Genomic DNA, 24,417 nt, shown 5'->3' on the forward strand with positions numbered 1-24,417 from the left:
ATCCTTAGGAATGCTGGTTGTACATTCAAAGTATTTTGTGTTAGCTCATGAAGATAAGCCTAGTAAAGGGATAATGAGTTGCAATTCAGAGTAGCTATCTCAGCACAGCAGATGAGGTGAAACCTTCCTCCAGGTGTGAAATGAGAAGTTAAAAGGATCTAGGGAAAGATAATAATGGTGGTGTTTAGAGATTTGTTTAGATCTTTGTTGTTTAGATCTTTCATCTTGGGCTTTGGCTTTTGCTATGAGGATACCTAGAAGGATGCAGCAGCTAGAGACATGCTAATTTTTATCCCTCTTATTAACACTTATTTTATTCCTCTTATTAAACTCATTATCCTGTGTATCTGATTTTGCTTTTGCTGGTTACTTTCATTTTCCCTGGCCAGGCACAGGTCTTGCCAGAGTGCTGTTTTTCCTGTTCGATGTGTTAGTGCTCTTTTGTATGTCAGGATTAATCTCGGTAAACACTGGTAGTACTGTACACAATTGACAAAGACTGTGAAATATTGCAAGCATTAATATGTAGTTCATCTAACGTGCACAGTTCCCAATGTATTTTGAGTCGATAGCTACAGCTTATTTTCTTGTTGTTGCTTTTGAAGAATTGTGACTTTTGCTTACCTTATGTAGCTATAGTAAACAAACAAAACCCCACACCACAAAACAAAATAAAAAAAAACAACCCTATTCCTCAATGGATCTTTCAGTCTGCCTTGAACCAAATAACTTGCTTGCAGGTGGAAATGTCAAGAATACAAAATGGAAGTTTTGAAAAAGAAAGCAATGACTAAGCATTTTATGGCTATATTGATAGATTTGTCTGAACTGTCTGCCATTTTGTTTTTCACTTGTAGATAAACAAAATTATTGATATTTAGTAGGGTATTTACTCTTTTTTGAAGACCTTTGGCTTTATTTCTGTTGGGGAAAAATGTGGAAAAATGTTAATTTTTGAAAAAAGGCATCTTCTCATGGGAAAAACACACCCTTGCATCCACAGAGAGCAAAAGGAAGCAACTTCCAGTTTCATCTAGAGTTTCTTAGGAAATGCGTTGTTTTGCATTTTGTGACAATTGGGGGGGGGGAAGCCTATACCTTATAAAAAGTAATTAATTCAGATGTGGCTTGTGCAAAAGCTTTTATGAATTTTAACTGCAAATTGTATTAAAAAAATCTGAGTTCCACTAAAACACCCTTTTAAAAAAACTTATTGATTTTTCTGGTTGCACATGTCCTTCTAAGACAGATTGTATTATTCATATGCCTAGTGAAACTTTCCTAGCATGTTTTAACAGCTTAGTCCTTTGCTGTGGAACATTAAGTGGTGTTTACCTTTGTCATTTTTCTGGAGACTGCTCTTAAATGTGGTCATGCTGGACAGTATAGCTGCAGTGCTGTCAGGCAGCAGGAGTAGACTTAGATTTTCTTTTGACAACAGGTCTTTAGAGTTCTGTTAGTGTGGAGTCTAAATAAGCTAGCATCACTACCCCTTTGTGATAAGGATTGGGCTCTTGCAAGCATGCTTTCTAATATGACCAGGACCAAATCTAAATGATCATCTGACCAAGGGAAACTTAGCTCATTTGTACTTTAATTTTCTGTTTTAAACATATTGTCATGGAGAAAAACAACTGTGAAGATGAGTAAAGTCCCAGTAGGAAAAATTATTGCTTAAGCTTCAGTGTGGAATGAATAAAGGAAGATGCACTGACATAAAAGATAACTGAAAGGATGAAATTATAAGGAGACCTCTTTATTGTTTTTAGCAGACCTTGATGCAGGAAAATTTAGAGGAACCTAAATTAGTATTGTTGTTCAGAAATATATCTCATTGCTCCTTTTGGTTTTCTGTGATGATAATAACATTTTTCTTTGACAAGAAAAAGTATTGAAGTAACTTAATTACTAATAAAAGTGATTTTCACAGGTAACATACCTGCCAATTTGTCCTTTTGATAATATATATCAAGTGATTTGCTGGTTTATTTGCTGTTAAATTTTCTTATAGTTTAACTTTGCTAGGGACACTTATAAGCTTTTGTATTACTTCCAGTGTTTTGAGAGAGCTGTTGAATTTACATATTAATCGAGTCTGCAAGTAGAAAGTTATTTGAAGGACATCCAAATTAGAGGGAGAGAAAACAGTCAGTTATTAAATCAGATAGTTTGGATTTTGTTCTTCTGATAGAGACAGGCACTGAAAAATCAAACATTATTTCAAATATGTAAACTACCGAGTTTTGCATCCATTCATAAATTTGTATATTGCTTTTGATAACCAATCAACCAACTATCAGCACTACAGTTTTTCTCTGTGCATTTGCAACTAGTAGCATACTGCATCTTTTTGTATGCGAAATACAAGGGAGTTCTGCCTCTCAGCCCAGGCTCTCTGTAATTAACAATGACCTGCTAAGATTAACCTGAATCAGAGAGGGATTTATGATATTCTTAAGTATTACACCACTCAGTTTGAATTGGAATGAGCGGTTAAGCTAGTATGGAAAATAATTTATCCAGAGTTAATGACTTTATATTATTACTTTATCTAGTAAAGTTGGCAATTTTGTTTGGTGCATAAATGTTTGTAATTTATGAAGCAAAACTGCTTGCTAAGTGGCACCTACTACATTAGTCATAACGCAGAAGTTCATATGGATTTAGATATCTTTTGTTTTCACAAAATGAGCTTACTAATTACTAACAAGTGTTTGAAGTCAAAGAACCTTTTTTATCAAGAGTGATGATGAATGAAAAATTGAGATATGAATACATAGTGTCATTAATTGATAACATGGAATTCCTAATGTTTTGATTTTTAGCAGGAGGAGCCAGAAGAGAGTCTAATTAGGAGGCTGGGAAGTTAGTTTTTCTAATGGGACTAAGTGCAACAGAAATGCTTGACAAGAACAAAACCAAAAGCAGTAAATTAAAGCTGCTTTAGTACACTATAAATAATAATGAAAAAAAATTGATTGTTGAAAGTATATTAATACTATGTTAAATGTTTGCACTTCAGAAAGTGAGGAGCGAAACTAAATGGTAACTCAGACATGTTGCAAGCTTTTTGTATTGTGATGTATAAGATACAGCATCAATATTAATCTAAAACTGCTTACATAATCAGGCAAACAAATAAAAATATTTGCCTGTTTGGATTTAAATAATCATTCTGTGAAATCTTTAGCTTTTGTACTTCCTGATAGTCCCATTACAAGGAAAGTTTGTTGTTAGTTCAATTAGTTGCTGTTTTTTAGCTTGTAATTTGCTGAGCATTTCAGAATAGTTTGTAAATTCAGAATTAATGAGAGATATCAGTCTAGACAAATCATATCTGGGCTTAGTTTATCTCTTTTTGCGTATATGCCACACTGATGGATTACTGGATTTGAAGGACTCCCTCTAATATAAAAAGAAATTGGAAAAGAATACTTGAAGTTCAACTCGGGTATAATTTTTATTTTTTATTTTTAATCAATGATGTCAGCTCCTGACTTGTCAAATTGAAGCTGTTTTTTCTGTTTGCTTTGATTGTGTGAAGGATACAGGTTGTCCGGAACAAAGCACTAAGTGAAAAGCAAACACTAAACTAAACAAATTGAATTAAACTGCTTTATCTTGGGGAACTTCCCTGGGGAGAGGGAGAAGGCAGAGTGGTAATTCAAGAAAAGGAAAGCATGAAATTCATAGGTAGTAGTGAACTGCCTCCAGAAGGGAATCTATGAATGCTTAAGAGATTTGGCAATAGTCCAAGTCCCCGTGCTATCGTTGAAGGTAGTGGATTGATATTCAACTTACTCAGCTGTGCTTTCATAATGTTACCCCATTGCCTCTACTATTCTCCTAGCTTTGGATGGCTATATGAGGAGGCATTTCAAGAGTTGTCATAACCTGAAAAACGTTTAACAGTATTGTTGTGGTAGCCTGCTATGCCCACTAGAGGGGCCAACCAGTCACTGCTTCTGTTTTCAGCTAACTACTCCTCCTAAAATTCTAGTTTTTCTTGCTCTGCCCTGGGACTGCTTGTCTGGTGCTCCACCTCTGATAGTGGCCCTCATCAGTATTCCTTTTCTTTAATACAGGAGTCATGTAGGGAGCTTCACTTGGAAACTTCTAACAGTGGGGTTTTCTGAAGAGTCTTTTCTGAAAATAATTCTACAAACCCTCTTTGGCTCAAATTTCTTTGCTTGAAGGCTACAAGTTATAAGTTCAAGACAACTCCCTTGCCAGGTATATTATGTACTGACAGGTCATCCAACGTAATTGAAACTTTCATTCAGTTTTATCGTATAATGGTTCAGATAGGAGTAGCTAAATATCTTGCTGAATACAGATTTTAAGTTTCTTTTAGCCTTGCTCCCTGTTTCTTCTAGTTTCCCCATCACATTCTCTCAATGATAACACGTTCCTTCTACTATTTAGACTTTTGGTATTTGGGAACTCTTATCCTTTTGGAGTTCTTCCCCCTTAAGCTGTAGGTTTACTCTTCTGTGTAAGAAAAATTCAAGAGCTCAATATCATCTTTAACCTTGATTTTAGTTTTATTGTTTCCTGCTTCTCTTGGCACTTAAACATAGTTTGCTCTGTAAATTGGTATACTTTTCATCCTTGTCATTCATCTAGCCCTGTTCACTTTCATAAACATCCTGCATCAATTGGTACTTTCTTGACATTTTGACTCAAAAATGGAGAGCACAGACACAGCCAGACTTTGTGTCCAAAGAGGCCACGCTTGAGGCCACACTATTTACCTATGCACAACAACTTGTGCGAGAGCATAACTGCTGTATTTATGCTCCTTTGACCCCTCAAATCTGTGCCTGGGAAGAGTGGACTTCTAGCTCTAATCCTATTAAAACTCAAAGTAGGCATGCAGAATATATTACTTATGAATTATTGACAAAGTTTAATGCAGTTTGTGCATTTTGCATTATTCCCAGTTCAAAATATTGTGATTAGTTTGCAAATGTTGAGTGCTGTGTTCATCAGAGAATTAAACTGAGAACAAAAGTTAATAGGTGTTTTATTAGAATCATTTGCCATAGGATCTCCCCTGATAGGAATAAAATTGGATATAGAGTTGTATTTTGTCCCATTGAATTCAATATCAAAACCTACATTTCAAGGCATGAGTCAAAATTTTTATAACAGTTACTGTTCTTAATGATCAGTTCAAACTAATGCATTAGCAATGAGATACACTACTTGGGGAGTATAGTAAAATAAAAAATATAAATAAAAGTTGATATACATGTAAGAAATTACATAGTGTGGGGTTTTTTTCGGTTTAGAACACAATTATCTCTTGTCTTTGTTTTTCAGGTAGTTGAAATGCATGGGGATCAGAGTGAATTCAATGAGAGGCTGCACCGTGCTCTGATGGCTAAAGAAGCTTTTGTGTCCCAGATGAGACAAGAACTAATTGATTTGAGAGGGCCAGTAAGTGTTTATTTATTACTACGTAGAATACCACTCTAGAATGAGCTCAAAACCATTACTCAGATAAAACAAAATAAAATAAAATAAAATATATATTAGCTTATAAGAAATAACAGCTAATAACACATCTGTCAAGAACACCTTATTTGGTATTTTTTATAGTGTTTGATTCTCTTTAGTAGAATTGAATGTAAAATAGATATATTCAGACAATAAAATGGTTTTCTACCAACTATTGCTTCACTGTGGCTTTTTGTGTTAAAAGAAAAGATTGGGTTGAAATTTGAAAATGAACAGGGAGGAAACAGAAGGAGTCAAGAATGTTCCTAATAGTTGTCCATCTTTTGAGGGAGGCAAATTTGATAGTTTTTGTTCATATGATTATGTGGTATTGCTCCTTACATTTTTGTTTGCACTGGAAACATTCATGCCTGTTTTATCATAACATTTATGTAAAGTGGCTGATGACAGTTCTGTGTGCATTAGTGAAGCAGGATTTCACCTATAATTTTCAGCCTTTTAGATGGAAACAATCACACTATTGTGTTAAGAAATGACAAATGGTAATCACATGCATATTATAGCTGTACTTTCTTACTTGGAGATTTTGGGCTGTATGTCCCTGTTCAGAGATTTTGGTTTTAACCATGTATCTCCATATCCTAATCCAGTAGTTAGATGGTGATGCTATATTTTAATGTATCAGATACCAAGAGAAAACTTGTTCCTAAAACATTTTAAGAAGTGGCAGTGGTATTATATTTTTAAGGACTAGCTAAATGCTAGTTGTTATGAGTTGCTGTTGTCCAAAATGAAACTGTGGATTGAAACAGTCCGAAACACTTCTGCATTATCCTAAGAAATGGATACATTTTAATTCTATATTAGTAAACAAAACTCTGTGCTGACAGTCTATGTGTTACTTGGCAGACTTTAATTAGAACTTTCAAAGTTGGTAAAGTGTGCAACTGCCAGAAATTGTGGGGTATGAATATTTGATACCCCTTTGACTTGTTTGAAAATATCAGCCAAGTTCTTCACGTTTTGTTATTAAAATAGTATATAATTTAGTTTGTTATAAATATAGCTTCCATGATTCTTCACTGTCTTCTCCTTTCCTTTTAGTGCTGATAATCAATTTTAATGGCTGTAATTTGTAAATAAAATGTTCACAATGATCTTTCCAAATTTCTAGTTATTGGGTTTCAGAACTTCTGCAACAGAGGAATATTAAAACAAAAAGTATGTGCTTTCAAGGGTATGAGGAATGTAATGTATGTAATGTCTCCATCACTCTGTTTTTCATTACAATGAACAACACTTCAATCACCATCTCAAAATCAGTAATCAATCTGTTTCAACATAGATGTGCAAACACTGGAACTCATTAATGTTATCCTTTTTCTTATTTTCAAAGTTCACACTCTGTTTTTGAGGTTTTTATGCACCACTTTTACTGAAGTTAATTAAAATAGTGGTAGGATTTGCCACTTCAGATATAGGCAGAGATGGTGAAGGTTGTAGGCAAGATAGAAGAATGCCTGTTCTCTGGCACAAGAGCCCTGGAAAGCCAGACTGTGTGCTGCTACTCGAGGGTGGACTGGACTGTGAACAGACAACAGCTGATGGTGGTAATTAAAAGAGAGGTCATACTGGCCCTTCCCACCTCATTCCTCCAAAAAAGGGCAGCAGAGGTGTTCAGGACTCCGTATATATGCCCTGTATATATGCCCTGGAACCATCTTGGCTCTGCACAATTCTTTTCCTCTTTTCCTTTCTCTGGCAGGAAAGGCTTACTATTTGCTGAGCCATATCCCTTTTATCTTGGGAAGGGAAAATTCAGTTTTGTCTTGTATATTGGCAGCTCTTGAGCTGGTCTGTCAAAACATCTGGGAAGTAGATTTTCTTTAGTCCCCTTTGAAATTTTATATTGCTTTGCAATAAATAAATATATATCGCTTTACAATAAGCAATAATATATATATTTAAGTTTCTTAGGCAGCAAATATTCTGAAAAACAGTAATATGCATGCAACATACATTATAGAGACACACTGAACCAATATTTAACTAATGTAGAAGCTGTCTATGGAAGTTCACAACTTTTAACTGTTTTTCGTCATCAAAACACACTAACTATTCTGGGTTATGTGTTAGATTTTACAGTATTTAAAGGTAAGAAGATATCCTTTTATGTTTAACTAGCTTTAAAGTAAAGTAAAAAGCTATTGCTGTTTCAGTTCTAAATGCGCTTTCAATCTTGTTTTCTCACAACTGCTACTTCTTTTGATTCTGCACGTGTTAGTCCATCATTGCCGTCTTTTTGAACTTTTGTAGCTATATAATGTTTTGTAAGAACACAGCTAAAATAAAATGATCATGTGTCTCTTAATGGAATGTTGGTTGTAAAAGAAAGTGATTGCTAGGTTTCATATGCTTCATCTCTTCCCATAAATTGTTTATATACACAATGTACTTTGTTTTAGCATACTATCTTTATAAAGGCCTAATAATGATCCTTTTTTTTTTCCCTGGGTTTTCTATACCTTTTGAAATTACATGCTTTTACAAATCCCAATTTGTTTCTTTATAAAACTACAGTGAATTCTAAGATGAAGAACTCGCAAGGGTGATATGTTCATAATCCTGTTGTACAGTTGTTTATTTTTCTTTTATTGTTTCTCAGTAATAGTTTTTATTGGCATTTAAAAAATTGAATGTTGAATTGTAATTTCCTTATAATATTATGCTTTCTTAATAGAAAGCACAATTACCAGTGTGTGGGAATTATTTCTGTTTTGTAAATATAGGTCCCTGGAGATTTGAGTCAAACATCTGAAGATCAGAGTTTGTCAGATTTTGAAATGTAAGTTTGATAATACAGATATTTTTCTCTTCATACTGTCTTTATGGGAAAGAAGAACAAGCAAACAGATTCAACAACTTGCTTTTCCTATATTATTTCCAATAACTGAATTCTCAGCTGTGGTGTTCCATTGTTAAAAAGTATGGAGAGCTGCCCAATCCATGCCCTAGTGTAATTTTTAATAATGTGGAATGCAAGGAGTTTAGATTTATGAAGATTCTCTTGGAGTGCTCTTTCAGTGCACTAGGTCTTGGTATTCTAACGAAGTACCAAAAAGTTACTGTTTTCTGTTGCTTTGGGTTTGATAGATACAAGATGCTATTCATAATGTGATGGACTCTCTCATTTTTACAGAATAACTCCTAATTAATGCATACAAATAGAATTACAAAAAAACCCCACAAACAACCCAGTTTGTCATCCCAGATCACTCTAGAGTTTTGTGGACCAAAATATTGAGTTTGTTGAAATGAATAGTTTTTGTTTCATGTGTATAATCAAATGTTGTCAAACGCACTCTAAAAAAACCAAAACCCAAAAAACCTGCAAAGGGAATTGTTTCAGTACTCTTTTTCAGTTATGTTAATTTTAGGGAACACTTTTAGATACAGCAGGTATAAAAGGTTCAGACAGAACTACTATTTTTCTGATGTTAAGTTGCTTTGTTGATCACTTGGATCATTATCTAAATCACTGGAGGTAGTTGCTTTGCAATTCTTATACACAAATATGATTTCATATTTTAAGTTCTTCACTGTCCTCCTCAGATCAAATTGTGCTCTTATTAATGTTTGGATTCCCTCAGCCTTTCTGCGTGGAAAAGCTGCTAATGCATTCCATTTTTATCAGGTAAGTGATACCTCTTAACAGAGATTCTGGGTAAAAGTTTCTGACTAAAATGGCACATTTTAATAATTGAAAGATCTCAGTATAATTTCATTAGAGATCAGTTAATAAACAGCAGCTGTAACTTCATATATATTCATCCATAGGATTGTGTTGATTGTCCAAATAGCATATTCTGATGGTTGGCTTTTAATAGTTTAATACTTTGAAAGCATGCTAATAAGATGACTGCATTGGCCAGGGAGTACAACAATTCAATATTAATCAGTAATGCCTTCTTCAATATGCGTGTATATATTCTCTTTCAATTTTGAGGATATCAACGACCAGAAATGTTGCCTGACGGACAGACCGAAGTGGCTTACCGTAGTAGCTCACTCAAAACCATTTTGAATGGTGCAACAAGCCTTCAGTATTTGTCATTGGATGTGTTCATAGTGTGTCTGCTTCAGCTGGGTCTGAATTTAGGGGGTTGTGCTCTAGCCTGCCTTGTAGTTGAAGCATTGAAATCCTATACTGTTCCTTGATTCCTGGATTCTCAGTTTCAGAAAAATTATACCTTCCATGGGTAGAATGGGTTTTAATATGCTGTCCCAGGCTGTTTGTATTTCTTCATTTGTGGATTATTAGCAGCTGCAAAATTTTTCCACTTTTGTTTCAGCCATGTGTACTTAGCTCTGAACAAGATTTCTGAAGCTTTTTAACATTTCTCTCACTCTGAATGATGATTTTTTGTAGAATTTTGAATCATTTATGAAGTGTTGGCAGATAGCTGAAAAATAGAGGAAAACACCCACCTTTCAGCGAGTAAAAGACAATGAAAAATAAGACTTTAGCTAATGGAAAGAACAGCTAACAATACTGAACAATTAGTAATTTGTTCAAAGGCATTGAATAATCAATCAAATTCAAGTGCACAAGTGTTTGTGGAAACCTAACTTGTTGACAAGTGTGATTATTTTTGTCTTTCTGGCTCTCACATATTCCTCCACTCTGCTGTCACTGGCTACACATCCTCAAACCCAGACACCAGTCTGCTAATGCAGAAATTCTTACAAGCATCACTATCCTACCCCACTACATCTCTGTTACTCTAATGATGTTGCAGTTCTGTGACCACTAGAGGAGCTCTGGTTCCTCCTACTTGTGTCCTAGGTTGCTCTGTTTTATTCTTTTCATCCTATTTTGTCATTTCTTAGGTTTCTCTTGTTCCCATCACCATGCACCATTTGCTTTCCACCCCACCCACCATTTCCTCACCAGGCGGGTCAGCCTGTTAGCAAAGATGATCCTGTCCCACTCTCTCAGGTGGATTTCATCTCTCTCAGCAGTCCTTGATCATTAGAGACAGTCCCATGATCATTAAAAGCCAAATCTGTCAGTGGCACCTGCTGTGCAACCAGGTATTGATCCACAGGATCTACCTGCTCCTTTGCAGGCCTTTTCCCTCACTGGCAGGATCTAGAAGACCAGCTGGGCCCCTATGCACTTCATCCTTGTCCCCAGTGCTGTTCAGTCACCCTTGATTTGGTAGTAGTCTTCTCTGGAATTAATGTTGCTGTCTGCGTGGATGGGCAGCAAAGGGTAATCTTAAGGGGGACCTATCATGTACTATTTAAAAAGCTTTGAATTATAGAAGTTCAGTCTTTCCTCAAGCATTTTCACATCTAGACTGTTGATGAAGCAAAAGCTGGAGTGCGATGTACCCCTGAATTTTCTTTTTGTTGTTGTTGTTTTTTGTTTTGTTGTTGTCTTGTTCTTTTTTTGTTCTGTTTTTTTCCTCCTGAAGTTGCATAGAAATTTTGAGTTTCTGGCAGATAACTACAAAATAAGACAATTCCAGAAAAATATTTCATATCTGAACAAGAAGGTCTTTTGTGTTTGCAACAACATGACACTCGAATGTCTACATTCTCTGACTTTTTTTTTTTTTTAATTATATCTGCAGGACAGATTGAAATGAAGGCACCCAGTGAATATCCCTTTAATCTTAAAGTGCATTTCTGACTGTTTAGGCTTGGCACACTTATTAATGATGGTGAGAAATGACATGTAACAGTACTGTCTGTACAGCATTGATTTTGTGCCTTTTTAATGTTACTGATATCTGCTGTTATGTGAAGGACAGAAGGGGGGAATATGACCCAATAGTTGGCCTTATCTTTTCCTGATACTCAGGAAAGCTTACGTGGATGCAATGAACACAGTTCCATGTTTCTTTCATATTTACGTGAAAAGTTAACATAAATTCTAATTATCAAATTGTGGGCATGAATTGTTGCAGCGGGAGACTTATTGAAAAGAAAAGAACTTTAAAATCTTTTCTGTGTAAGTTGTGAATAAGAAGTAAACTTAAACTATGGCTTTCTCAGGTGTGTTTACCAACGGTCTGTTGCTTACACAGGTTTTCCTCCTCATTTGGTTGATTAGTGAAAAGTAGAAACAAAACAATTGTTGCAACTGTTTGTGGATGAGCAGAGAGTTTAGCTGCAGGCAGCTCTTTAGTAAGAGGAGATGCTGTAATAGGTGAAGGAATGGGAGAAAAACTGTCTTTGTATACTATTAAAGGTTAAGTTCAATAGTAACATTATTACTGCATAAGGAGGCCATTTTGTTTAAAAAAAATGCTGCCAGTTTGGAGGTCCTGAGTGGTTAAATGGCCAGAAAAACTGTAAGAAGAAATGAAAGAAAAGCACATAACCACATATCTGTTTGAAAAAGGGTCATGGAGAATTTGTGTGTATTGCAAATAGTTGCATTTTTAGCAACAATTTTAATTTTATTATTTGCTTTTTCAGTTGCATTCTCTTTGGTTGAATGGGAAGAAAGAATCCTTTTTTATTATCAAGCTTGCTTTTGTATTTTGAGTTTTGTTAGTGTCTTTACTACTAAGACATGAACTAAACCCAATTTATTTATAAGGTCGCTATCTAATATGCCAAATCTAGCTTTTTTTAATTTTAAATAAAAAAGTGATTTTCATTAAGGTATATTAGAACTGGATTAAAAAAACCCCATTAATTCTTTGAAGAATTTAATTTATTTTTAATTTTACTTGTAACTTGATGTCAAAGTTACTGAAGAGTTAAATACTTTTCATGTAGTTTAACTGTACATGACTATACAAATGGCATTATGTAAGCCTGGAAATTATGCAGAATTCATATGTACTATAAATGTTCTGCACATTCTTTTTCAATAGGAAAAATATTGAATAAATTAAGCTTCCCAATTTTTAAGGGGTTCAGGGCTTTATCCAAAATCTGCTGAAGTGAGTAGGGGATTAGATGTTGCTCTCAGTTCGCTTTGGTTAAGAGCCTAACTACAGTGACTTGAACAAAATTTAGGCTTTTTTATTGTGCTTTTGCACCTTATTTCTATTTATCATTGGCATGACATTTTAGAAAATATGTTGTGCTGGTACAGAGTGAGTTTTAATAGACTTCATCCATTACTCATCATCAATGGAAAACAAAGAACTTGTGATTGAAGTATAAGCCTCTTGAGAAGAGGAAAAAAGGAAGCAAAATACCATTGCAAGATTCTAAAAGATTGAAAATTCTAGATTTACAAAAAGACCATTTTGAGAATCTTTATGCCTACAATATATACTCATAATGTTGGGCATTCATAGTGTGCAAAATTCTGTTTATTGGTATATGTATTTGAAAAACGTACAAGTTCTTCTGAATATGCTCTATTCCTTATCTATTCACACTAGCATTTTATAGGACATACGTAATGTAGAAAGTTAGAAGCATGTTTCTAGAATAGACATAGAATGTCTGTGGTCAGACTAGTTTGTCTTTAATTACAGAACAGCACAGAATATCATAGAATTCCTCTGGTGAACAGTTGTGTATTTGCTCAAATTTGTCTTTTAATATTTAAAAAAAAGTGAGCAAGAATTATCTGTAGAAGTGACCTAAAACTTCTGTAATTCTTATTAAACTTTGATCTTGGTACCTGCTGAGATCTTTCCTTATGGAAGAATACATTAATGGTATTCCTACCAGTTTTTGGTCTCAGTAAGAGGGGTTAGACTGGGAAGAGTATCTGTCTAGCAAATAACTTTGTTTTCTGTCACTGTGCACGTGAAAAAAAGAAATTTTCCGAAATAGACATACACTCTGTAGCATAGCACTGTGATGAAACACTTGAAGCGATTGCCACATCTCCGATCAAAGATGTAGTCATGTGCTTGCTGAATATATATTCTGCATTTTATAGCTACCAGGAAAGCATTAATTTATAAAACTTCAGAATAGCCTCAATAACAGCACTGTGCATTTATCTCGTTAAGTCTCTGCCAAAACATGTGCTCCTGATTACAGGGAATTTGATTCAATGTTGAAATTGTGGAAGAGGATATTTACCAGGCTACCAGTATGTAATGAACAGACAAGGACTAGGAGTGACAATTAGGATAAATGACTGAGCTCATTTCTGAGAGTCCTCTTATTCATAATAAATAATAAAGCAGCAAAAATAATGTTTATTTCTTCAATGGAAGAAAATTAAAATGCATGTATAACTCTTTGTATCAGCTACATGAGAAATTGCTTGTACTATATCCATGTAAAGGACAGTAGCAATGTTGCAGAATGTTCATATTGTTGACATCATTACCAACATCTTTTGGAGTTCAGATTTCTCTGTGAGTGCTTGAGTAACCATAACTTGAGATGTAAAAACTGACTCTTGGTTGTGGTGGTTAATTCTGAGAAAAAGATGTCAAATGAACTGTGGAGAAAGCTAAAGTGTGCCAATTGGAACAGGCAAAGTTTGAAACTTTGGGTTTGGGTAAGCATCGTTTTTAGATGTGCTAAATACTTATGACTGTACTTAAAGCTAATTGGAAATTAGCCTTAAGATGCTTAGCCTGCCTGAAAATTAGATCATATGTGTAATACAATTAAGGTAAGATGTTGCTACCAAATGAAAATGTTACAAAAGGGCATGGACCTTGACCATTGCTTTTCCAAAGGCACTTCATGTAAATGTATTTCTAACGTGGTTTGATTTCTTCTGTATTTTCTGTTACTGGAAAGCTGAAGAGATTGTCCTCCTCTCCCCTCCTGTTATGAGCCACCTTGTTAACCTTTGCTGATTTGAAATTGTGTTATCTCTGGAGCACTTCACTTGATGGAGAGAGAAAGACAGTGTGCCAGTGGAGACTTGCTATGTCACGTTTATTGTTGGTGCACTTTAGAATTGTTGTGCCTCTTCTGTCGCTTTTTGCTCATAAATGCGTATTTTCTAGCAGAAAATAAACTACTGCGTATGATTCACGTGCCTTGGAAATGACCAGAAGAGGGTGGAAAGAATTGCAGAGCACCTTAAATAGTTTGGAAAAGTATGAACCTATCAGTTCCACAGTATCTGTCATCTTTTTTCCAGGACTTATAAATGCTTCTTAAGAATATAAGAATTAAGAAAAATAAATCTAGGTAGCTGTGCCTCTTTGAAATCAATGCTAATTTTGCATTTGTGCTTCTTAAACCAGGAAAAGAAATGAATGGCATGTTAATTTGCATATCAGGAGGGCCCGACCTGGACAGGATAAGAATAGACTCCAGCAGGAGTTTTGTTATAGTGCTTGCTTTTTAAAAAAAATTTTTTTTTTAATTTAATGCAGATTTGTAATGCTGTTTTGAAGGGCGTTTCAAAGCATTTCTTTTTGTGTTATGTTAATATTTCAGTATGTTTCAGATGCCATGTTCAAAATCAGTACATCTTCCATCCTTAAAAAAACCCAGATGTTATTCTTCAGTTAATATAGAAGGAAAAGGTTCCAGCTCCAGCATACTTGTCACATAGTTTCAACCATCAAATAGTTTCTTTAATTTCTCTTAAGGATTAAGGATCTTGGACAAGCTTAGAAATAAGGTTGTGGACTCTGGAAGCAAGCAACATTTTATAATCTCTTTCCTTCCACTAGTGTTTATCTTCTATGCATGGCAAGCTCATTCTAATGTTTTCAGAAGCACATCCTCTCTCTTTATACTTGCTCAGCTTTGTTTTGCTTCAGGTTTATATCTTGACTGCTGTCTTGCCATTCATTAGTGCTGGCAGATTACTAGTATAATTAATTTTGCACCTGAGTAGAAAGATTAATTAGATGACCAGTTGATGTCCTTGTCATAATCCTTATGATTTGTTGATTCATTTAGACATTACTGGATGAAATTATCTGGGCCGTGGCAAGAGCTCAGACTAGATTGTCATAATGATATCTTCTAGCAAGAACATTAGAACAATTACAGTTATCCACTTTGAGTCCAAAAGAAGCTTCAGAGGTTTATTCTCTTACAAAGTTTGTGATGGCTGTTCGCAAGTGGTAAACTGATTAGTTATAAGCATAAAAGGACCTAGCCACATATGAAGAAACTAATATATTTTGTACAAAGTAACAGTTAAGAAAGCCTAGTCCTTTAAACAGACACTTTAAATATTAGGCAGCTTTGTAAAATCAGGGTCATGCTGGCAAAAGTCTACTCTTCTCATAAACATCTTGTCTTCTCTAGTTAACTAGTTGCTTTCTGATGACTGCTATTCATGATCTGTGCAGTTTGATGCCCATCTTTTTTTGTGAATCTTTTTTGTGAGGCAGATCTTACTCAGCCTACTGTTAGAAAATAATTTCTTGTCTAGTATGTTCTCAGGGATAAAGACAGAATCCAGATCAGAATAAAGAAAAAAATTTTGCATTTACATTTTGCCTCTAGATGGTGATAGTTAGTTGCAGTTTCTTTAGTGCCTGTGAAGATGTTTATTGCAATAATACTATTTTATCATCTTTCTCAACTGCAGGCTATCTTGTTATTTTCTGCATACATATGGATTCCGCTTTCCTGTGAAGTGTACAGCAAATGCCGTTAGTCATGCCTTTTGTTGCTATAATTACCAATGGCTGACACTTAAGGTAATGAAACTGAGATTTTGTGATTCTTAAAGTGATATCAATATTTAAATGGCTACTTGCAAATCTGCCTTGTTTGCAGAGCAGTAAACATTTCAGGTTATACCAAATAAGATTAAAGATAAAGCTGCTAATCAGATAAGACTGTTGCTATTTGCATAAGAATAGGACCGCCCTAAGACTATCAACAATAAACATTCTTACAACTTTTTTATTACTTTGACTCTCTTCAGTCTTACTGTTTAATATTGGCTGATACCTTTTCTCATAGTATTTCTTTTTATATTACTTTAAATGATGTTCTGTTTTTCCTCTCCACTTCCTCTCTGAAGGAAGAGCAGTATACCTTCATCTGAAGGGGCTATTCACAGTACCTGAATGCTCCTGCTTAAACAGAGGGAAGAATTTTCACAGAAACACAACATAAAAGAGAAGAAGGAGAACAGTATCTGATACTCAAGAGTTTATGAGGGGGAGAGTGCCCAGCAAATTCTTTGGGAGAGAGATGAAACAGTGAAAGCACAGTCTGGGATCTGCCAGATGTGACTGTTGACCTTTAATTTATACACAAGCCAGCATAGCCGTAGTATTTCTCCAAAGGTAGAAGTCTTAACAATGGAAGACAATGGATTGACAGTTAAAATAGTTGAAAAGTAGGCAACAAATTGCAAAAATTAAACCCAAAGTTGAATTTCATTTCCCTGATACATGAGGAATTGGATTACATTAGCAGCTGCAGCACTAATCAGGCAAAAAGGAGAAAGAAATAGTCGTCTAATCATATTCCATCTCAGAGCAGCTCAGGACAAATAGAGAAGAAAATGGCCTAGAATGATTGGGAGAATTTGAGAGAAAGATATGGCTCATGGCATTCTGAAAGAGAGTGGTTTGAGGATGCATAAGCCAAAAAGGTGAGTATCCTGCTTTTTCCGTAGTGGGACTTGACAGTGTGTCAGAGAAGCATAAAAGTAGGTAAAGGAGAAAAATTTTTAAATAGCTGGGATGGAGGGAGTATACAAAGATGTGATCAGTCCTTGGAGACTTTTATAATTTTTTATTTTTCTAAAGGAAACCATAATACAACTTAATACATTGATGCTCTTATAGAAATGCTAATCTGGATGCAAAAAATACTAGGAAAATAAAAGCAGAATTTCAATTTTCAAATTATTTTATACCTACTAGAGAAAGAAGAAAATAATTTATATCCAATAAATATCTGGAATAAATAATAGTCATCTCATTTACAAACTGATTAGTGAGATATCCTCCTTTCCCTGGCCAGAGCACTCAAAACATTCTGTTTGGAGAAAAAGCCAGCAGTTCTGTCATTTTACCTATATTGTTTTCTGCAGAAACTTCTTTCACTGCAGTTGTCATGCATTTCAATGCCTGTATCAGTTCAAAGTGCATGTTTGTGAAATGGTGTTAATTATTTTGGGGTATTATAAGTAATATTTCACTGTCAAAAGGAGCTAATTATGTCATTGAGTGAAATCTTCTGTGCTGATTTGATTTGTATTAAAAAAGATATTGATTCCACCCAGCAAAAACATAGGCATGCTGCTTTTGTTCTTTAGTGTCCAGTCACTTTAGTGCTGTTTTGGTGAACAGAAACAGAACTGTGACTACAGAAACACAGTGAACATAATTCTGCATGCATGTAATTGAGTGGATAGGCCTAAAATACATGACATTTTTCTGTTTAGTAGAACAAATATTGGCTGCTTTTAAGGTTCATGCTTTGATGTGCATTCTCTTATATATTTGACACTGTATTGTTCATTTTTGTGAACTAAATATCAAAAAGTTGAAGATTTAATGTAACAAAGTATATTATAGTATTTGTAGTCTTTGTGCAAGTAGATAAAATGGTCTTATTGAGATAAAAGCTTGTTCAGTTTCATTCCTGTTATGTCTCTGTATGTAGAAAGGGACACAAAAAGCGGCTCATATCACAGCTGAAAAGTTTCATTGTTCCGTTTGTTTTTCATTATGCAGAAATTCTTAAACTGGATCATTTTCAAAGAGGGAACTTAACCATAAATGCAGTCTTACAGCTGTGTCAAAATATAACTTGCATTTGTATTCATTTCTCACACTTTGAAGGTAACTTCGGAGAATTCAGCTTGAATTTATATTCTAAACAGAACCCCATTGTCCTGAATTAAAGTCAAGAAATGTAAGTGGTTCTTGCTTTTTTGCTATATACTTCCCCTTTGGATTCATACCTTTTACTTCTATGTGTTTTGAGTGCAGAAACAATTTTGATAAAAGCTTCCTAAATAGATTGAAATACATCACTCCTCTCAGAAAAGCACACAATGAAATAGGAAAAAAAAGGTAGTTCCAGTCCCCTGAAAACAATTATTTCTTAAATTGTAAATTTTGATCAAAATTTTTTTAATTTAGTGTTCCTGAATAACTAAGATGTACATTAAAGTTGAGTTAGTTTTAAGAATTTTTAAAACTTTATTATTAGTATAAACCAATATTTGAGAAACAGAACAAGTAGTAGTACAGAAGCTCATCCCAGAACATGTCTGCACCTCTGGTTAAAATGAATGAATTTTCTCCTTTCCACAGAAAGACTACTCAGTCATTTTTCTTAGATTATGCTAGCAATAGCCTACAAAAGTACTGGCAGTTTTGTTTTATGGAAATATCCTGGGTTCTAAGATTTGTTTAACCAAATGTTAAGTTAATAATTCCTTGGGTGTTGTTGCAATGAATATTCCAGGCTTCTATAATGTCTATAACACCAAACTCAATAAACGTAGAGAATCAGTAGAGAAAGTTTATTGATGTTAACAAGTTTTGCTTTATAGTTCAGAGCACTGAAACTATAGTTCAGAGCACTGAAACTCTTCAGTTTTTCCCCTTATTATCATAAAGAAATTTAACAGACATTCTTAAACAGGTGGGTTTTGGGGTTTGTTTGTCTTTTTTTTTTTTTTTGTATGGGGAAACTTATAGTGGAGGCAGTGAAAATGATAAGCTGGGTTAGGTAGTTGAGGAAAACTTTTAATGCAGATGAGGTCTTGTCTCCTCTTACTACTTCCAGCTCTCCATCAGTAATTTTGAACTGGACTTTTAGAAGTCCCTGTCCTGTGCTTGATGTTCCCTCTCTGTAGTTGTAGCAGAAGAGGATGTCTTTTTATGCTGTTTAATAGATTACTTTTTGTAAGAATAAAAAAGAAATTATCCTTACTATTAAGACTGGTGAAAGATAACATGGATCACAGTAGGATTGAAGTATTTTAGAAGATAATTTTAGTAGTTTAGAAGATAATCTGGGGACATTACAAGTGTTGCAGTTTGGACCTAGCATGGAATTATGATTTATGATTATATAATACAATATATAATTTTTTAAATTGACTATTTCAAAGGCAAGAGGTAAAGGAGATGCAAGATTTTGTTGGTAGATTCTGCTTATAAGAAAGGGAAAAGCTGAAATGCTTGCAGTTTGAACTTCATCCATATAATCTCCATGCATGGTTGGCTTTTCAAACCCAACAGTGTTAAAAGAGGTGTATCAACATAGATAGTCGGAGGACCAGTCTGTTCTATGTAATTGTTTATTTGTTCCAAGCCTTCTTTGTCCTGTCTGGCGGAAAAAAAAAAGAGGGAAAGTTAAGCACATAACATCTCCCTCCCTGTACAATCTCTTCTCCCATCCCCCCACAATGTTCAAATTGCCAGTCTTAAGACACATAAAATCCAGCTAAGAACGGTCATTCGCTCATTGGTTTATCCTGCTGAGTGCTAGCAATATGCTTCTTAAGATATATATGTTCTGTTAGCATGAGCAGGTTTGATTATTAATCTTCTGATCCTCTTTTATCTTAATCTGTTCTATCTAAGCAGATGTTCCTGTATCTGAAGCAAATATTCTCATCTTACAGAAACATTTTATAGCTTCTTTACCAAGAACAAAACGCTAGCAAAAAATTTAAGCATCTCTACTAGTTCATGTCTACTTTCTTTTTTCTTGCTGTACTGAGTACTGAAGTGTAAAGGTAAAACTATGGACCAATGTACTCCAAAATTATTTAAAGTGTTATTTAAAAGCAAATGTAAAGAAAACTTTCACCAGTCAAGCTCAACTGAGTTAACATTTAAAAAATAATGGTGCCAATTTGCATGTTATGTTTTGTATTCATGTTGATTGGGTTGCCTCTACCAAACCAGTTGCTAATTTTTCTTTTTGTTGTCATGTGCTTGGGCATTGATTTGAAAGGCACATGTAACAGACAAGAGGATCACCAGAAAACCCTATTTTATTAGTGAGGGAAAGAAAGTTAGAAATACAGTAATACAGTAGAAATACAGTAATGCAGAAATAATAGTTTTTCTCTCACCCCTTTTTCCCCCCCCCCCCAGACCCCCCCCCCCCCCATGCTTAGTTAGATGGTAAATGTCACAGTAGCTTCCATAGCATTGATAAGTCTCTTTTGCATTCCCTATACTGCCCATCATATACTTTTTTCATGCTTGTAAGGAAAAACTATGACCTTGTCCAGCATAGGACTGATTCTTTATAAACTTTCTCAGTATTTGTTATGTCCTTTGAAGTGTTCTGCTGCTGAAATGTTCTGAGTTCTCTTGCACCTTGTGCCATTGAATTTTATTTGTGGTTTAGTAGAGTTTCACTGCTCACCTTCCATTAGCATTATTCTCTCCCCTTTGGACATTTTTCTTGCCTCTGGAGTGGGACGTGGACTCACAGGGGCATTAACCTCAGCAGGTTTGTATTTGTGGAGCTCCCATCCACAGGGTTCTCTGGATAGAATTATTTTTTCATTATGTATTCAGATCATCCTACCAGGAAATGTGAGCTGTATTTGTAGGGAAGATGCAGGAGTAACTTGGTTTAGGGAAGTTCCTTGCTGATGCTTAATCTGGTATTTCTATAACCATGAATGTCATCGCAACAGAAGAAGATTCTCTAATATCCCATTCAGGATCTCTTTCTACCTACAGTGCTTCAGGGAGTGCCAAAAAGTGAATCCTAAATACATCAATCTATATGTTGCATCCAAAAAGCAAAGCACCCACTTTAGACTTATGCAGACCTGAAGAATGAGTGTTGATTATAGGCATTTAATCTGTGAAGGTACACTGGAACTGGAGCAAGTTGGAATTTTGGTCTTGGTCCTTACTTCTCCTCAGGCTTTTATACCTAAGTAGTGGTGAACTGTGTCAATAGTTACTCGTCTGTTACCAGGATTTGTTAACAGCATTTTTGACTCAGAACTTCTTACAGCTTCCTTAACCTATTAAAGAAACTTCTGGCTCAAAAACCAGAAACCAAAAACCCATGGGAGTAGGGTTTATTCTTTTCAATATATAATCATTAAACTAGTGCTTTCAAATCAGTTCTCAGAAGTTTTTCAGCATTTCAGTAATATTAAGTTAGCAGGTAGTTGGCTGAAAAACAAAATATTAAATTACTACTGTTTTGGCTATTTTTCTTCAAATCTTTGACTTCAAACATGTTTGTGATGAGAAAATAACAGATAAATAATTATATATACTTATTAACTGAAATTTTTCTTTCAGCTGCTGTAAATCATAGCTACAAAAAGGTTACCAATCAATCTTTACACAGGAGACCCAATTGGAAAGTGCTCCTAAATTACAAGCAAAAACTACTTAATTAATTTTTTGATATACAAGAGAATATTAAAGTAAAATCTTTCATCTACAATCAAATAAGCATTCTAGCGGTGATTTTGATTTGGTCTGTAAATTTTTGTTACCTTGAAAATTACTTAATTTGAAAGGAAATGTAGTGATGTGCAATTTATTTTTAAATTGATCAGAGAATAAGCCTAAGAGTAGTCCTTTCAACTTTCTATAACATGATCTTAAAATACTGTTCTGTAATTATATGTCATATGTTAAGGTATTTTCAGTAGTAGAAAGTAGTGTCGCTCTAGGGTGCAGCATGATAATTTGGGACAAAGATACACAAAAGTGTATTTGGCAGGTACAGCTGTCATTGATTTCTTATTAAAAGACCGTGAATCAAATTGTGGATACATTGGAGATGATGGAAATAGTCCTAATGACTTTTAAGACAATTTCAAACCATGCATCTCAAGTTACTTGACTTGGTATCATTTCAATATTTTGCCTACAAAGATAGTTGTTCCCTGTCATTCCTGTGCATAAGTTGTATGATCTGTATTTGATTTAAATGAGGGTAACTATATGCCTTGTATGACTAGACTAGAATAAGTTTATCCAAGCAGTTTTATGTTTAGGATTTACTTTGTTTGATTTCCCAACTGAATTTGCATTAAATGTCTTGAAATACCTTGGCTTGTGAATAGTATTCCCTGTTGAGATAATAAAGCTTTAAAAGTGTACTACAACGTGAACTTTAATATGCCTTTCATACTCTATTATATGATTGTCAATAAATTCAATGTGGCACAGGGTTCCAAATGTTGCATTTTTATTTCTTACTGTCTAAAAGAAATCAATATCTATGTACACAGAAGAACAGGAAGAAAGTCTTTAACAGTTTTATCTAAGGAATTAATCTATGTTTTTGCAGTCCTTAAAAATTTCAATTGCAGTGTACTGGATTCCTTAATTAGTTAACTATGGGTTACAGCTTAACAGGTAATATGAACTGCATGACTCACCAAATCACGTGTGCAAAGATAATTGCTTAGTTAAATTAGGATTTCCATATTAAATAACTTGGTTAAAAATAAGTTAAGCCCTTTTGTCATCCTCACCCCCTGCAGGGAAGCTGAAACATGAATCTTGGGAATGTATACAAAATTTCTGGTTGAAGTGAGAGTAGGCAGGGAGAGAGGTTAGAGCTTGGTGAATAAAGAGTATTTAATATAATTTTTACTATATTAAATGAATTTTATTGAAATTATGCAAAATACTTGCATTTCATTTCCCTTCATTTTCCTTCAGAGGTGTACTGAATTGTTAAAACAGATGGTCCTGTAGGTGTTTAATTATCTTTATCCTGGCTTTATTTTCAAAATGAAAAAGAAATCTGAATACTTCTTGCAGACTTATTATAGTGTTCCATCATTACACTATCTGAATTCTTGTTACTAAAAGTAGTTGAATTTTTGTTTACGTATGCGTTTGTAATTCACACAATACTCTGAATCTCTTGTGTTCTTAGATGTGCTAATTTTGGAATTATAGTATTCATTTTTTGTGATCACCATGAAACATGATGAAGTACAATAGTAACCAAAAAATACATTTGTTATTAAATAGAATCCAATATTATGAATATATGAATATTTCCTATGGTGAAATATTATAATTTGACAGAAGTTGCATGGTATCTGCATGGTATATTGTGTTTTGTTGCAAGACAGAAGCCTCCTATAAATTTGAGAAACTAGGTGTCTGTAAAGATAAGAGGACTTCTTAAAGACCAAAGCAAAGGAAGGCTGCATAAGCTACTTTTGTGGGAGGAGACAGTCACTTGACATCACTGGATCTCTGAGATACCATGAGTCCTTAGTAAAATTTTGTTTTGCCAAGGACTTGGCAAATCTAGAGGAGAAGGACCATGTTAATATTTCAGTCATCAGGAAAAGCTACAATTCAGAGTTGGAATCAGTCACATCAAAGTCCAAATTTCATTTTTTCCTAGTATTCACAAAAATACAGTTGTTGCTGCTACTCTTCATGTGATGGTTGTTGGTGTTGCGTTTTTACATATGCTTTCTCCTGATACTTGCCTTACAACTTACTAAATTATTGTTTTTTAGGAAAAAACAAGAGAACCAAGGCAGTGCAGTGTCATCAGTACTATTCCAGCTTAATTTGTGATCCAAAATACTGAGATTATTAACACACACCTGAGAATGAGTGAGCTACAGGTTCTACAGAAGAAGCTAAGGAAAAGGTCACTCTGGATCTTGAGTTTTGATGCTTGGTTTATAGTTTCTGAGTTCTGCTATTTCAGCATCCTTTTTAAACTGTGGGTTCATTTCTGTAGAGGAAAGGTTATTGCCTAGCAATGAATGAAATCTCAGCTTTCTGTAAGTATATTTCACTTCTGCATGAAATTTTCCTAGAGAAAGTGAATATTTAGCATGTAATTGGTAATATGCTCATGAAATAATTGAGTGGCAAACAAAAACAGAATCACAAAAACTACAGCTGTGTTAAATTATACTTAATGTCCTATAGAAGCAGAAATAATGAACTGTGTTTATTTTCCAAACAATAAAATTTCTAGTTTAGTTTTCAATGTAATTTTTTTTAGAAAGTAAATTAAGTTTCATACTTTGGATAAAATTATGTTTTGCAATTCTCATGCTACAAAGCTAATTTCCAAAGT

The 24,417-nt window shown here is 34.4% G+C and overlaps 1 long non-coding RNA gene and 1 pseudogene across 1 annotated transcript; both read left to right on the forward strand.

Moving 5' to 3' along the window:
• Positions 1 to 24,417, forward strand: part of LOC104015293 (sorting nexin-29-like) — a 130,721-nt pseudogene that overhangs the window by 54,671 nt on the left and 51,633 nt on the right.
• LOC148052072 (uncharacterized) lies at positions 15,967 to 23,939 on the forward strand. Its single transcript, XR_015698977.1, has 3 exons — positions 15,967 to 16,079; positions 18,186 to 18,258; positions 23,843 to 23,939. It is a non-coding gene; the product is annotated as an uncharacterized LOC148052072 (long non-coding RNA).

The sequence above is a fragment of the Nipponia nippon genome, unplaced genomic scaffold (assembly GCF_047370975.1).
Source record: "Nipponia nippon isolate SJK-2023a ecotype South Korea unplaced genomic scaffold, ASM4737097v1 scaffold_5, whole genome shotgun sequence".
NCBI classification, from domain to species: Eukaryota; Metazoa; Chordata; class Aves; order Pelecaniformes; family Threskiornithidae; genus Nipponia; species Nipponia nippon.